The sequence below is a fragment of the Pelodiscus sinensis genome, chromosome 1, assembly GCF_052426305.1.
Source record: "Pelodiscus sinensis isolate ZL-2025 chromosome 1, ASM5242630v1, whole genome shotgun sequence".
In the NCBI taxonomy this organism is placed as follows: Eukaryota; Metazoa; Chordata; order Testudines; family Trionychidae; genus Pelodiscus; species Pelodiscus sinensis.
This window is the reverse complement of record NC_143052.1, coordinates 151,830,382-151,846,153: the sequence shown is the minus strand read 5'-3', so window position 1 is coordinate 151,846,153 and position 15,772 is coordinate 151,830,382. Positions and strand designations below refer to the sequence as shown.

The 15,772-nt window shown below is 39.9% G+C and overlaps 1 protein-coding gene across 30 annotated transcripts in view; it reads right to left on the bottom strand.

Moving 5' to 3' along the window:
• The window catches only part of ZBTB20 (zinc finger and BTB domain containing 20), a 715,034-nt gene that overhangs the window by 580,702 nt on the left and 118,560 nt on the right, over nucleotides 1-15,772 (bottom strand). For all 30 annotated transcript variants that reach the window (XR_012897271.2, XM_075906071.2, XM_075906010.2 and 27 more), the window contains exon 2: nucleotides 2,861-2,920. The gene's annotated coding sequence lies outside the window, so the exon portion shown is untranslated. The remainder of the gene's footprint in view (nucleotides 1-2,860; nucleotides 2,921-15,772) is intronic.

Sequence of the window (15,772 nt, the reverse complement as noted above, 5' to 3'; positions counted from 1 at the left end):
TTCACACACCCCATAACTCACTTGCACACATGGTCCATGCTACACAGACAGACAGGGTATGTCTAGACTACATGGCTAAGTCGATGGAGCCATGTAAACTAGTTTACACAGCATAGACAATGAAGCGGGGATTTAAATAATCCCCACTTCATTAAAATAAACATGGTCGCCACGCTGTGCTGACGATCAGCTGATCCGGCACAGTGCAGCAGTCTAGACGCAGATCTGTCGGCTGGGGAAGCCTTTGCCGACCGATCCCTTATGCCTCATGAAACAAGGTTTACAGATTCGGTCGGCAAAGGCTTCCCCAGCCAACAGATCCACGTCTAGACTGCCACGCTGTGCCGGATCTGATGATCGTCAGCACAGCGCGGCGGCCAAGTTTATTTCAATGAAGCGGGGGTTATTTAAATCCCCACTTCATTGACTATTCCGGGTAAACTAGTTTACATGGCTCCATCAACGGAGCCATGTAGTCTAGACATACCCACATAGAGACACACACATATGCAGGTTTGTTGGATCTCCTGTCTCCCTTTCCAGTGTAATGTAATATAAGCTACAGTTTACTACTCTGTAATAAATTATATAACCTATCCTTTTCTAGCTGGAAGGTTTAAGCATGCCTGTAAAAAGAAAAATGATAACAGTCCAGTCTTCTTCGTGCCTTACAGTTAAGCACCTAACAACATTGTGGATTTTTGTGGATAAACAGAAATTCATATTTTGCTTCTCTCAAACTGCCAGATGATTGGGGAAGATCCCATAAACCAAATACATTTTAACAAATGTTTTCCCACACTTTCAGCAAAAAAGAAATTAGAAACTAGGTCTCCAACTTTCTAAACACTTACTTGCTTGCTTAGCTTTAAATACTGCAACTAGTTTTATTGACTTCAATAGGACAACTCACTGTGCCTAAAAAGACATACACATATACGACTTTGCAGGACTGGGCCCTATTTTTAAAAAACAAATTTTGTTGGAAACAATTAAATGGAAAGCGTTAGAATTAGTCTTTAGGCTCAGCCCTGAATAAGTGCTGAGGAGCAGATGCAATCACTTTATGGAGAGCTCAGGAAAGGAACTGTCTTTCAAGGTCAAAATTATCTGCCTGGTTCCTGGGGAAAATAACTCGCTATAGCAGTTTAATAGATTATCCGATTCTTCCCTGTCTGAGCCACCACAGATGGGAGACACAACATAAGGTCCCCCATTTCCTATTCCCTTTCTCCCCACTCTCATACTTTGGGGAAAGGGTGACAGAACACACCAACCACACAGATCCTGCTCTCCCTTTCTCCAAACCCATTTACAGCCAGATCTAGAAGAGTAGCATGGGTGGGGTAGAAGAACATGTCCGCCTTCTATTTATGACCTAGGCAACAATGAAGCACTAGCATTAGAATTTACCCGATTAATCATTTAACTGATAAGGTGAGGCTTACTGGTTAATGATATTGGTTAAACCCAGCCGGCTACTGAGCAAGGTGGCTTAGCTGTAGCAGGGCACCAAAGCCACCTCCCTGGGAGCTTGGCAGAAAGGCAGCTAAGGTTTATATTGCAGTGCCCTCAGTTCTTCTAACCACATAATCACTAACAATTTTAGCTGTTACATGGTTATGGTATTGAATGATTTTAACATCACTATGCAGCACCAGGCAACAGCATGGCTCTTACTTCTAAAACAGGAGAAATATATGCTGCAAATGCTAATTACAGCTGAGCAAATGACTGATAACAATTTAAGAGAGATAAGGTGGATAAAGTAATATATTTTATTGAACCAACTTCTGTTGGTGGAAGAGACAAGATTTCAAGCTTCACAGAGCTCTTCTTCAGGCCTGGGAAAGATAACCAGAGTGTGTCAGCTAACAATAGTTAACCAATTACTTTTTAAAATATGCTCCTGAATTATCTATGCATTATTCTCATAAACTTGTTATTGAAAATTATTTGCCCAAGAATCTGTTTGAATAATTTGAAGTCTGTAACGCATTTGTGGGCAGATCACTATGAGCACTTATATTTGAAAGATAAGATGTTTTGACTGGACATATAAATCATATGTTTTCTCTGACAGGATGAGTAGCTCTCAGCATCTTGTTTCAAGTGCAACTAATTTTCAATGATAATTCAAAATTTGCTTTCTGTGAATATTCTCTAATATTTGCTTAAAATATGCTGTTTTCACAGACAGCTCTGCGTGTAAGTTTGCTCACTCAAATATTTGTTAGAAGGAACAGGAACAGAATCAAAGTTACTCCTTTACAAGTTCAAATGAAAGGTCTTGGGAAATATTTCACCTCTTCAAGATGAATGATAGAAAATGCAAAACTATATTGTGTCTACAAAGTTCACGTTTGAATATTGTCAATGCTTTGTTATACACAGAAGTAAAATAACTGAATATTTTAATTACTTGTTAAGACTTTATTCGCTCAGGCAAAACTCTCACTAAAGGATTCTCATCTGAAAAAGGAGATGCATTTCTCACTGAATTAAAAAAACTTAAATACATACACATATATTATCTATTGCATCATCGTCAATTTTAAATACTTCTGAAAATCCCATTGAGTTCCTTACATTTGTGAACTTGTGTGTGTATATATATAATTATTGATGGTTTCCAATTTGTAAACCATTCTTGTGTAACTTCTGCCAAAATTTACAAACTTTAGCAAAAATTTCTTGTAATGTTTCTTCTCTGCCTCCTGTCTCAGCATCCCTCCTGCTTGACATAATTTTCATTTTTGAGTTTTCTACAACCGTCAGCCTGAGTATGCTAGTTAAATAGCACTGTCAAGCAGATACAACCTGTACACTTAAATACCCAGAAAACATTGCTTAAAATTACCTTTTCTCTTCTGACTTCAAAAGGGTTAAGGGCAGCTCCTAACACTTCTCTTTTATGCAGCTGTAAAGAAAAGAAATGATTATATTTAGGGATTTACTCAGACAACACCTTGAGTTTTCATAACATTCAAATGACTCAGCATTCAGTTGGGGAAGTAGGTGGCTCACTGTGTATATATATCAACATGTATCCATCTGTTGGAATAAGACAAAACAGAGTCCTACACATTCACATACAGCATGCAGGTGAAGAACGTGTAAACAAAAAGTACTAGTAAAGAAAATATCACAACACATGAGTACTTCATAGGGAAAATGTTACACATGAGTACCGTATTATAGAGGCATTCATTCACAGAGACTTCAAAGCTACAAATCCCTTCATTTTTTCTTGTAAGTGGGGTTTTATCATCATTACGGACAAAAGAAATGTTTGTTATAACCAGAATTATACCACTTACTCTTACCTGTCAGAAGCAGTTTTGGAGAAAGTTACGAGTAAATACTTTTAATAGTTCAGAAGTTTTAAAAAAATCATGCATTTTCAAAACTGAAGAACTGGAGTCTAATGCTTTTATAATTATAGAAGACTTTGTTTTAACCCTGAAACTTTAAGATAGCTATATAGGCTCTTTAAAAACTAAAAAGCATCAAAGTTGTTAGCACTATTTATGATGATAACCAAAATTTTCGAAGCTGGGTGCCAAAAGCTAAGAGCAGATTTTTAAACACACACTCTCAATAACCAAGGACTTGTAATGAAAATTAAGTCCTTAACTACCCTCTCTGCCTTTGAAAATCTCCCCAAAATTCCTAACTCAATATTGAGGCATCTAATAAAAGTGGACCAATTATAATTGGTGCTCAGAACTCATCACTCCAAGCAAGCTAATAATTCTCCATTGCCCAAACAATTGAAACTTTTCAGAGTCTAATGGGGCTACTTAATCTAGTGTTATAGCCCTATCATAGAAGGTACCCAACGGGCCCAAAAGCTACCATGGGCCCCGGGGGCAAAGTGTGGGGAGGCCAGCTCCACACCCTGGAAGTGGCTGGGCTTTGGGAAGAAGAGGTGGGGTGAGGGAAGCCAGCTCTTAACACCAACCTGGCCTTCAGTCTTGTGGAGTGGCAGAGCTGTGCTGTTGGCAATTCAAAGAGAGGAAGAGCTCTCGCTGCCACCACTGCCTCAGTAGCAGTGGCCAGGCACCCCAGATCCCTTAGAATAGCTGGGTCCTGGGTAGTGTTCCCTCTAAACATGTGGCAACAGAGCTTCACAGGTGATTAATCAGCCATGCCCAGTCAGAGGCTCAGAGCTCTGTGCAGGGAGCTGACTGACTGGGGGGGGGGTTGTTTAATCACCGGTGAAGTTGTGCTGCCACGCAGCTTAGAGGGGACACTGGTCCCGGGACAATTGCCCTCTTTGCCCCCCATCAATAGACCTGAAGTTACCACATTCAAATCCTGAGAATTTTATTTTTCTTAAGTTTTTCTCAGTAATAATCCTCCCAAAATTTTATGTCAGCAAAAATTCAAGCCACCCCGGAAAGATCCTTTAGTTCCATAGAGCTACAGGGTCAGAAGTCCCATTATGATTAATTGAAGATTTTCATATCCTTTTAAGAGGGAAAAATGTGGGGGTAGGGGCTGGCACAGCCACCGCATTCACCTTACTAGTAACTTGATTAGAGTTTTTCATCATAGCAGAAAGGCATGTGAATACACAACTGATTCCCAACTAGTATAAAATGGTTATATTCATGTCCAGCTCATAAACAACATTAACCCTACAGCTGCACACAAAGTGTGAAAATTCATACGGGATACTCTCACTACAATATTAACTCTGGTTAGATCCTTAACTGCACAAACTTTTCAAAGGATTGAATCTAGATCTGGATCTCAACTTTTCTTCTCTGTTCCATCTGTATCTGAAACTTCACATAACTAGAAAAGCCATGTGTTATGTTTGCAGACAGAGTTAAGGCTGGTATTAGACTGTGCTATATGAATTGTCTCATAAACAGATGGAGTATTGCAGTCTTTACTTACACTATCTTAACTGATCAGTGATTATACTTTAATGACAACTGTTCTCACTATATCATTTTGTAATAGTTATTTTAATTGACAAGCTAAGTTTACATTAACAAAGCTTTATATTCATATTGAACACTGAGTATTTGAAATGGTGACACACAAAGTCCTATGGAAATTGCAAGGAGTCCAAAATCAAAAGCCGTTGGCTAGATTTTCAGTACCATATTTTTAGGTGCACAGATAATTGCTGGTGCAAATCTTACCATTTGAATACCTCATTATCTGATGCACTCACAAAACGTTAAATAGGGATGAAACTGGGTGAGTTTCCTCTAAAAAGCAAGTCCCATATAGTTATCAAAAGTTAATTTTGAGTAGATTTTGCAATATGGGGTCATATTTGACTTACTACTTCCAGGTTGCAAGGTATTAATGCTACTTATATAGGCTGCAGACAGGCAAACACACAGCATTTGCAATTTGCTGGAAATGAGAACTTATGAGAACAAACTCAATAAGATGAACCCACTGATTACTAAAAAAAATTAACTTAGTTAGATACACCCAAACACAGAAGTGCATAGGGACCAGTGTTCCCTCTAAGCAGTGGGGCAGCACAGCTTCACAGGTGATTAATAAGCCCCAATCAGTCAGAGGCTCCAGGCTCCATGAACAGAGCTGACTGAGTGTGCTGGAATGATTATCACCTCTGAAGCTCTGCTGCCCCACAGCTTAGAGGGAACCCTGATAGGGGCCCTAGCAAATGCCTAAACAATTAATATTCAGTAACAAAACAGAGACCAATGAAGTTACATATTGATATAGCCCATATAACAAACATAATATACTGTGTTAAACTAAATTTTTCACCCACAAGCAGTAACAGACTATATGTTAGCTATACTTCATTGCTTCCTTTTTGCACTAATATAAAAATAAGTTGTGTGGCATAATTAACGTCAACTATAAATGGTAAATGCTTGTGACCTTTACTTACAGTACTGATAAAAAGTTTATTCAATGAACTGCAGTCTGACCAAGAGAGACTGAGATAAGCTTAACCTTTCAGTTCAAGAACATCTGTGTTATTTATGTTTGCCCTAGAGTTTACTGAGATTTAAGCATGACTGAAATGGGGAAAAACCTTACAGCATAATAATTTGGGATTCTTAGCTCCCTTTAAGATTCTGTATTCAATAGAATATGCAATTTCCATTCATATTTTTATCATTCCAGCACAACTCTATACCCAGCAAACACATGCAAACCATTTTATTCAGTGTTTCACTATTGATTATGGCAAGAACACAAGAGCCTAAAGGATTTCAGCCAATGTTTCACAGTGTGACCACAAAGAAATCAGTTGGCTCTTCTCATGCTTCATGCAACCCGACATGCACACTATAAAAGCAGGACTTTGTCAAAATGGAGAATGAAACAGAGTTAAGCCCTTTCTTCTAAAAAAAAAAAAAAAGTTTGCCTTAATTTAGTACTTATGCAGCTTTGGAGTTGAAATCCTCTAGCTTGAAAACTGTTATCTTACACAATATTTTAGAAATGCGTGTGTGTTTGTCTGTCTGTGCATCTGTGAGTTTGTTTGTTCAAGAACTCCTCTTAAATGTTAAGAGCTCAGACCACCAAATTTGGTATGCAGCTTCCTCTTACCATAAACTAGCTGGAGTTATCCGGCGTTGCTCGGGGCGAGTGATAGGGTCCTGCCGCGGGTGCCCCGTGTGAGGGGCAGGTGGGAGGGGGTGAGTACGGGACCTGTGGTGGGCGGGACGGCCCAGCTTACACCCGTGGCTACAGGTGCTGCAGCGGGCAATTACCCCACCGCCCGCCCCAAAACTTTTGCCCCACTACTAGCTGTACCATGGGGCCGTGCCGGGGGCTCCCCTTCTCCCAAGGGCTGCAGCGAGCAGGTGCCGGGCTCCCTGCCACGCGACCAGGAAGCTGTGCCAGACCCCAGACCACTCCCAGCACCACCGCCGCAGCAGCCTCCCCGCTGCGCCCACAACCGTCCCAGCCCGCCACTCGGCAACTCTCGGCCACCGCTGGAGGGGCGGGCCTGGGACGGGCCGAGTGACATTATGGGCAGGAGGGAGCTCCCTCGCCCCGGATGCACCTGCGCAGTGGAACAGCCTGGTAGAGGCAAGTGTGGCAGCTGCTGCTCGGAGTGCCTCCCCTCCCCTTGCACCTCTGCCGCCAGTCTTAGTGAGTGATTGTCCCCGCCGCTTCTCCCGGGAAGCCACTTCTCCCCGCACTGCCAAAGTACCTTAAAACCTTCTCCTGGAGGAAAGGTTACCCCATGCAAAGTTTGGTTGCGGTAGTTCTTAAAGTGCCCAACTTATTAGCACAAACATACAAACATTCTCCTTTATATATTAAAGTAAGGTAAGGATTTGGTTGTGCCAGGACAATACAATGTGCTTGTTTCTCATAAAATGGAAAGGGAGAGGTCTGGTAGGAGGGACCTAAATACTGTAGAATGACCACAGGGGGCAACAAGAAGCCAGATATAAGAACCGGGACAGGTTTTCAAGGGCTGATATAGCTGCAAACGACACACTACAGGGCAATTACTACCAACAGAGATGATGATTTTTGTGGTAAAGACACTTGTCCAGTGAAAAATATACTGAGGATCCATCTAAATAATTTTAGGAGTTAAGCTTTTCTGACGGAGTAAAATTTAAAATACATTAACAAACGGCTAGTGCTAATTTACCAGACTCGAAGGTACACAGAAGAATTTCAACAAATAGACCGCAAAATGTAGACTTAATCTGCTGAGTACAAGACAACTAACTAACTACTGATTCTGAAGCTTCAGAGGGGTAACTGAGTTAGTCTGTACAGGATAAACTTAAAAAACAACGAATAGTCTGGTATCACTTTAAAGACTGACAAAACATGTAGATGGTATCATGAGCTTTCATGGGCACAGTCCACTTCTTCAGATGACCTAATTAGCTCTGCTACAAAAGAGGAAGTATGGTATGCTTACATAGCAAGTTCAAAGGAATAATACTCAGCATTACAAATCTGGTCTCAATGTACAAAAAAATTCTTAGGAAACAGGCAATTCAGTTTCTGTGCCAGTCTAAATTCCAACTGAAAAAGCTTATTCCTCCACATTCTTCTTTGGAAAAGTCTAATGTCAATTTGCGGAGGCGAGGGAAGGGAAGGGAAGGGAAGGGAAGGGAAGGGAAGGGAAGGGAAGGGAAGGGAAGGGAAGGGAAGGGAAGGGAAGGGAAGAGAGAGAAAGAGAGAAAGAGAGAGAGAAAGGTTTCCACGATTGTGGAAAAGAAACAGAGAATACCTGCAGCACTGTCCACTACACTGTCCAGACTTTACTTTTATGGGCTGAGTATTTAAATAAATTTAAAAGGAATAACAGTCTGGAACATAAGACATGAAATGTTTCAGGGAGGTAGCTGTCTTAGTCTGTAACTTTAAAAATAATGAGTAGTCCTGTGGCACTTTAGGCTATGTCTAGACTAGAGGCTTCTTTCGGAAGAAGCTTTTTTTCAGAAGAGATCTTCTGAAAAAACTTCTTCTGAAAGATAGTGTCCACACTGCAAAAGTACATCGAAAACGTGATCTACTTTTTCAAAAGAGAGCGTCTACCCTGAATGGATGCTCTCTTGGATGTAAGCTGTGATTGCTATGGATGGAACGGCCAGCAAGGCATCTGTGCTTTTTTCTCTTCTTCCAAAAGAACTCCCTTTTCCCCATCCACACACACCTTTTTGCGAAAGAGCTCTTTCACAAAAAGGCTTCTACCTCGTAGAATGAGTATTACCAATGCCGGAAAACCCCCTCTGTTCTTTCGATTTTCTTGCGGAAGTATGCAATTGCCATGTGGATGTTCCTCAAGTTTTGTTAGAAAAACAGCTGTTTTTCTGACAAAACTCTGTAATGTAGACATACTCTTAGAGACTAAGAAAAATATATATAATATCATGAGCTTTTGTGGGAAAACCTACTTCTTCAGATGAGGTGGAGTGGAAAAAATAGTGGTTTTTGTTAGACTCTAATGTGCCATAAGACTACTCATTGTTTTTAAAGTTACAGACTAACCTGGCCACCCCTCTGAAAAATGCACATAGTATCATGAGGTTTTGTAGACAAAACCCACTTGTTCAGATGAGCTTGAGTGGAGAAAACAAATCTATATATTTTTGTTAGTCTTTAAGTTGCCACAGGACTACTCGTTTGACATGAAATGTATTTTTGCTACATTAGAAAGATAGAAAGCCCAGAAAAGAGGCGCCAGTTGCAATATAGGTTTCTTTACAGAAAGTACCAATATAGATAGGTAAACAAATCATACTATGATAACACATGAAGACTTCAACTGTCAACCAAATCAAGTTATTAATGATCACAAACATTTTTTTACATCTTTAGTTTTTTATGTACCGTTCAATGATCACTCTCACAATTCAGCAGCTTTGTCTTTTAAGGCCAATTACTCCAACTGGTTTCTCTCACAATAGAGTGCTTTCTCTCAGCTTTGGGAAAGGTGAAAATTACCAAGTGATGTCTTCCTCTGCCTAGACCATGTGAACAATTCGAAAAATTTAACTGATTGATTTTCTTTGGGCATATCAGGTATTAATGGTGGGGTAGACAGCTTCCCAGCAAGGGGAAAACAAACAGCATATAATACAAACCTCTTTCTTTTGTCAGGTTTAAGAGGAAGGGTATCAAATGGCTCATAAGTTTTGTAGCAGTTTCTGCCTCTACATTACAGTTTCAAATCTAGTTTATGTCAACAATGATTCAATGTTATAAAATGAGGCGCGTAAAATTATTTGAATGTTGATCTCAGCCTATTTCTCAATAGTCAAGTATTCATCTTCTAAAACCAGATCATCACTATTTGGCCAGATCATTACTGATGACAGCAACGATACTAAACACTGAATGGACAAAGTAGAAAGTATTATTTTCTGCTGCTGGGCCTGGCTCCTCAAGGGGCAGTATCAAATATGTTGATGAGTGAAGTACTTCTTGCCATTGGGATGTTGTGTTGACAAGGAGGACTTTAGATCTCAGAGATGGCAACTTAGCACTTTCACCAAGATGTAATTCACACAACAAAAAGGGCACAGAATATTTCTTTCCCTCAAACTTCTATCCCAACTCCAATATTGGAAAAGATTAAATGTTGGTCATTTTCTTTGTTTGAGCTAAACCTGCCTCCACTCCATTAATAAAAAAAATAAAATAAAATGTTTACCTCCTAACAAAGAAAGTGTCCTTTATCCTTAGTCACTATCATTGAATATCCTGAATCAAAGTTCTCTCAGAACACCATGTGCAGTTGGGGCTGCTATTCGTGTAGGGAGAGAGCAACGGTTGTTGTTAGAATTAACTGCTCCCCATTCTTTCCAGCATGTTTCCCCACACATAATGGTTTATAGTGTGGCTTTGTGTAGCCTTTTTTTTTTTTTTTTTTTGCTCTCTCAGTCTAGGCAGAAGCTTCCTTAACTTACAAATCAGCCCACATGAACCAAATAAAAATAAAACAAAGCCTGCACATCTATAAGAAATACACAGTCTAACATGCTTAATTATTAACAGGTAAACACAACACAACTGAATTATTTATTTAAATCTTTTTTAACTACAAACCTCAGACTTTTAGAGCATGAAATATGTGCATTCTTTAAGGACACAAAACAGTTTCTCTATGCAGCATTTTTAGAAGGAATGCAGGCCTCTTGTTAACCCCATGCTGTCACCCTCCAAGTAGTACTTCTATGGAGCATGGACATAAAAGTCATGTTGCAGTCAGGAGTTTGCAAGTGAATTAGCTCTTTGCTCTGGCCTAGTAACTCTGAATGGAAACATGTTTCCTTTGAGGATATGTATGCACTGTATCTTTAAGTCTGCAGCAGGAATCCCAGAAGGAGGGAGAGAAAGGGAAGGTTCCAAACAGAAGTTCTACAAGTGAAGCAGAGAAAGACTGTTTTCTTTTTTCTAGTAAAGTTTCTTGTTCAATATTAGAACAAAGTAGCTCTTTCTGCCAGGTCAGTGCTTACTTATCTGATTACTATAAATCGAGTCATATCTACTATACCTTGGTTCAGCTTCAGCTTCTACTGATAAGCCATTCTTGTTCTTAAGCTCACTGCAAGAAATTTCTTGTGTGTGTCTTTAAGCAAAAAAAGTCAACATCATATATCCCTCAGGATCTAATCAGGCAATCTCCTAGGACAGACCTCCAGCAGTCTCTGCAGTGAGGTTCCTCCTGTTTCATTATTCTTCCTAGTGCATAAGGACTACTTGGTAGATCTTCAAGTCTTTCACTGCCTGATGTGATGGAATACAGTATACAGGCAGTCCCGAGTTACGCGGATCCGACTTATGTCGGATCCGCACTTACTAACGGGGCCCTCTCCCTGGTCTCCAGCAGACCAGGGAGAGGAAGCAAAGCCGCGGAACACGCGGTCGGCGGGCAGCCCAGACGCGTCTGGGCTGTCCGCCGCCCGCGTGCTCCGCGGCTTTGCTCTGCTTTGCTCCCCGTCCCCCTCCCAGGGGGACGGGGAGCAAAGCAGAGAAAAGCCGCGGAGCCCGAGGGCAGCAGGACAGCCAAGGCGCGTCTGGGCTGTCCCGCTGCCCCCGTGCTCCACGGCTTTGCTCCGGGCAGCTGTGGTACAACAGCTGGAGCGCTGCCGCTACGGGACCAACCCGGCAGCACCCCAGCTGCTCTGCCCCAGGCGTCCTGATTCAGCCACTGCTGGTCAGTTTCAGCAGCGGCTGAATCAGGACGCCTGGGGCAGAGCAGCTTGGGTGCTGCTGGGCTGGTCCAGTAGCGCCGAGGAGCGGCCGCGCTACTGGACCAACCCAGCAGCACCCCAGCTGCTCTGCCCCAGGCGTCCCCAAGTCAGCCGCTGCTGAAACTTCCTGGAATCAGCCGCTGATCAGTTTCAGCAGCAGCTGACTTGGGGATGCCTGGGGTTCTTAAGTTGAATCTGTATGTAAGTCAGAACTGGCGTCCAGATTCAGCCACTGTTGAAACTGATCAGTTTCAGCAGCGGCTGAATCTGGACACCAGTTCTGACTTACATACAGATTCAACTTAAGAACAAACCTACAGTCCCTATCTTGTACGTAACCCGGGGACTGCCTGTACTGATATGTTGGGAGAGCATATGGGATGAGGTGGAGAACAACATAATTCCAGAAAATATGACAGGGCAATGATTGTTGAGGACACGATGTGCCCTTTGAGCTCTTCTGTGTTCAAATCTCAAAGCAATTTTTCTCCCATCTAGCAGAACACACCATTACACATCTGGTTGTCATTACAGATGAGTCCAGGTCATTGTAAAAAGCTAAATTATTGTACTTCAACAAACGTGCTCCCGACTGGCAGGAGGCTTTTCCCAGCCACCATTTCAATGGAAGAGATCACATGACACCTCCTTCTTGTCTTAGGTTCAATAAAAAACATAAGCATACAAACCAAAGTTACACAGTAAATCATGCAAACATTTGCCCTTAAATCTCAACTGCCTCTCCTTGTGCATAAACTTCATCATAAATCTTTAATAATACAATCACATACTACTTCTTAAATAACATTTTACCACATTTAGACACACGTATTTTTAAACATTTTAATCCCTCTCTACTTATTTAATTGTTATTAGGATCCAGCATGATTTTATTGCCTCACACTTATTATATGATGCAGTTTCTTCTTTCTCTGTATTTTAATAATTTAGCCAATACCCATGCACTATACATTTTCATTCCAACCACAGCCTTCCTTAGGTGCAATTCAGGGGATGAGTTGGTTAATTACAGAGGTAACTTAGCTGCTATTTTAGGAGGCCTACATACACTAGCAAAATTGTATTGTCACTTTATACTTAGGGTTAATATGCTACATAAGCAAAGTTAACAGTATACTTTTCATATAAATTAAGTTGTTTGATACCCACAGAGTAATACAATTTGCCACACATATACCTAAGACTCCAGAAAATAATGATAATAAATACCATTTCTCAAATATCTGTAATATATAACTATTAGTTATGGACCATGTTTTACTGCATAGGCTCAAGCGGACAGAGTTAAGATTATATAGTCAACTTTAACATTACCTTTTTAAAAAATAAAAATCTTTCAACCTCAAATCCTATCCTCCAAATCTTTTGTGATATCTTATTGGGAAAGGGACAAAGTATATTTCCTAATTGCAGATACAAAGAATTTCATAACCTTTTTGTATCTCAGAAAACTGAGATGAATGGAGGCCCCTGACCAAGCCATAAGCGCTGTCAGCTGACTTTTTTTCCAAGCACATAAGGTAGCCACAGGCACATGTGTAATGAAACCTTCATTAGTGTAAACAAGTAAGCTTAGCTGGAAAAAAATTAAAAATGTCTTGTGCATGAATGAGAAGCATGACATTTCAAAAGGGTTAGAACTCAGCCAAATCAAAACCAAACTTCCCCAAACTTCAAAAAACACTTTGGTGAGGACCATGCCAAATTCTAACCGTCTACTCCCAACCTTTATGGCTGTAAAGCTGTTCAAAAATGGCCACAAAATATTTGTCTTTATTATGAGAAAAATATATTATGTCCATTCTCCTTGGACTAAAAAATATGCTTGAATTAGGGTACTTCTAGACTACAGGGTTTTGTCGACAGAAGTTTTGTCGACAGTATCTGTTGACAAAACTTCTGTCGACATAGAGCGTCTAGACACATTCAGTTCTGTCGACAAAGCAAGTTGCTTTGTCGACAAAACCCTGTAGTCTAGACGCAACCCTACAGGCAATAACACCTTCTGTCGACAGAACTCTGTCAACAGAAGGTATTATGCCTCGTAAAATGAGGTTTACCAGCGTCGACAAAACTGCTGAGTTCTGTCGACGTTATGTCGACAGAACTCAGCGGTAGTGTAGACGCTGGTATAGTTTTGTCGACAAAAGTCCACTTTTGTCAACAAAACTCAGTAGTCTAGACACACCCTTAGATACAAACTGACCAGACAACTCCGAGGTCCATAGGGACAAGGACATTCTGAAATTAGTTCACTCTCACTAGGGACTGAACTCAATGGGACAAATTCATTCCTGACATGATTTCTCTACTATATGGGTTTACACTAGGAACAGATTTGGCCATGTATCGGGATTTAGAAGTTGAGCCATTGTGGGTGGCTCCTTCTACTACCCACTTTTTATTTGAACAGGGTACACTAAGTGATTATTTTCTGAAGCTGGAAAAATACCCTGGGGTCTCTATCAAGTGCCTCAGTCACACCCCTCTATAGGCACTCGTTTTTCTGAAATTCCCTTAATGTAGGTGAATATTCATTGTGAGAGAAAGACAATCTCAGTAAAATTCTCAGCTGAGATGCCTCTTGTCTTGGTTCTGAAACCCAAAGAATCCCAGTTAAGAAAGTAGATGTCATCCATCGAGAAGTTCTTACTAGCTCCCACGATGCTGTGGATTTTTATATTTCAAAAGCCATAACTTGTCAACAGACTTACAAATCCTTTTACAATGAGCTGTTCAGCTCAGCTAGAAGTTGAAGCTTTAGCAAACAACAGACTTGTCTTCTGGAAAAACTGGATGATCACAGCAACAACGTCTTTTTTTTCATGGTGAGATATTTTTGTACCATTTTTAAAAAAGGAATCTAATTGTTTATTACAATTCCTGACAAATCTCAGTCCCAAAGCTTTTCTTGGTTATGCAGTAGATGTTTGTCAAGTGACATGCAAACCATTTTTTAATTAAGAGAGACACACATACAAAAACAGAATTTCACGTTCCTTTTCTTCTCCTAGTACTTCACTGATTTTTTTCAAAAATATTCCATCACTTCCACACACATATATCATTTAAATGGCATATACTAAAATTACAATAAAGGATTTCTGTTAAGATTTCCTCTAGGAAAAAGTCTACAAAACCTATCTGAAAATAAATATTTTTCCACTTATATACGGAGGAATCCATTAAAAATTCATGTTTGCCACTTTGCTGTCACTGATCCACTGCAGTGGGTTTCTCTTAAGGTAGGTATAGGTCCTTGCACAGTAAATTTTGAATATTCAGTGACACCTAACTCAGAAATAAATGTTCACATGGTTAAAGTTGTTCCTCTTCCTTTCTCTTTTTTAATTAATTCTCTGTAACAGTGTTTCAAAATGTGTATATTTTCCTCCAACCATATATATAATATAAGTATTATATACTTATTTTTTAATATAATGAAAGAGTAGAAATCAATACACACAAACTAAGTATCAAGAATAAACACAAACCTAATGTAATATATTGTTATTTTTACATGAACATTAATTGTTTTATATTAGACAAGATCAATTCCTGGACAATCAGGTCAGTAGGCTATTTAGAATTTTAACACGTAGTTTTAAGGACATTGGGATGACTGGTTTATTAATACCATAATTCAATTCAAAGACGTCGATGAAGTGTGCCCAAATAGTGAAATATCGCTTATTTTTATTATGTTGCAAGCTAGTAAATTTCTTCATGGCAAGAATGTCCCATACTTTGTTGAACCAAAGTCACAAAGTGTATATAGATTCTAGCTTAAAGGATATAACCCAACAAGAGGATTTACCTTTTCAGGTTAAGATTCCTTCTCAGCACTCAGCAGTGCAATGGAGATTTTATTGCATCAAGTCACCTTTGTAGGGCGATACTACTAAAGTCAATGAATTCATATGAAGTATGATTAGCCCAGTCTAATCAATATAATAACATTATTTTTAATTAACAACTTGTTAGTGTAAGTATTTGCTTACATAAAAAGTCTATTTTCTTGGGGAATAGCCACAAAAAATGAATTTGAGATCTCCTGGTTTTTT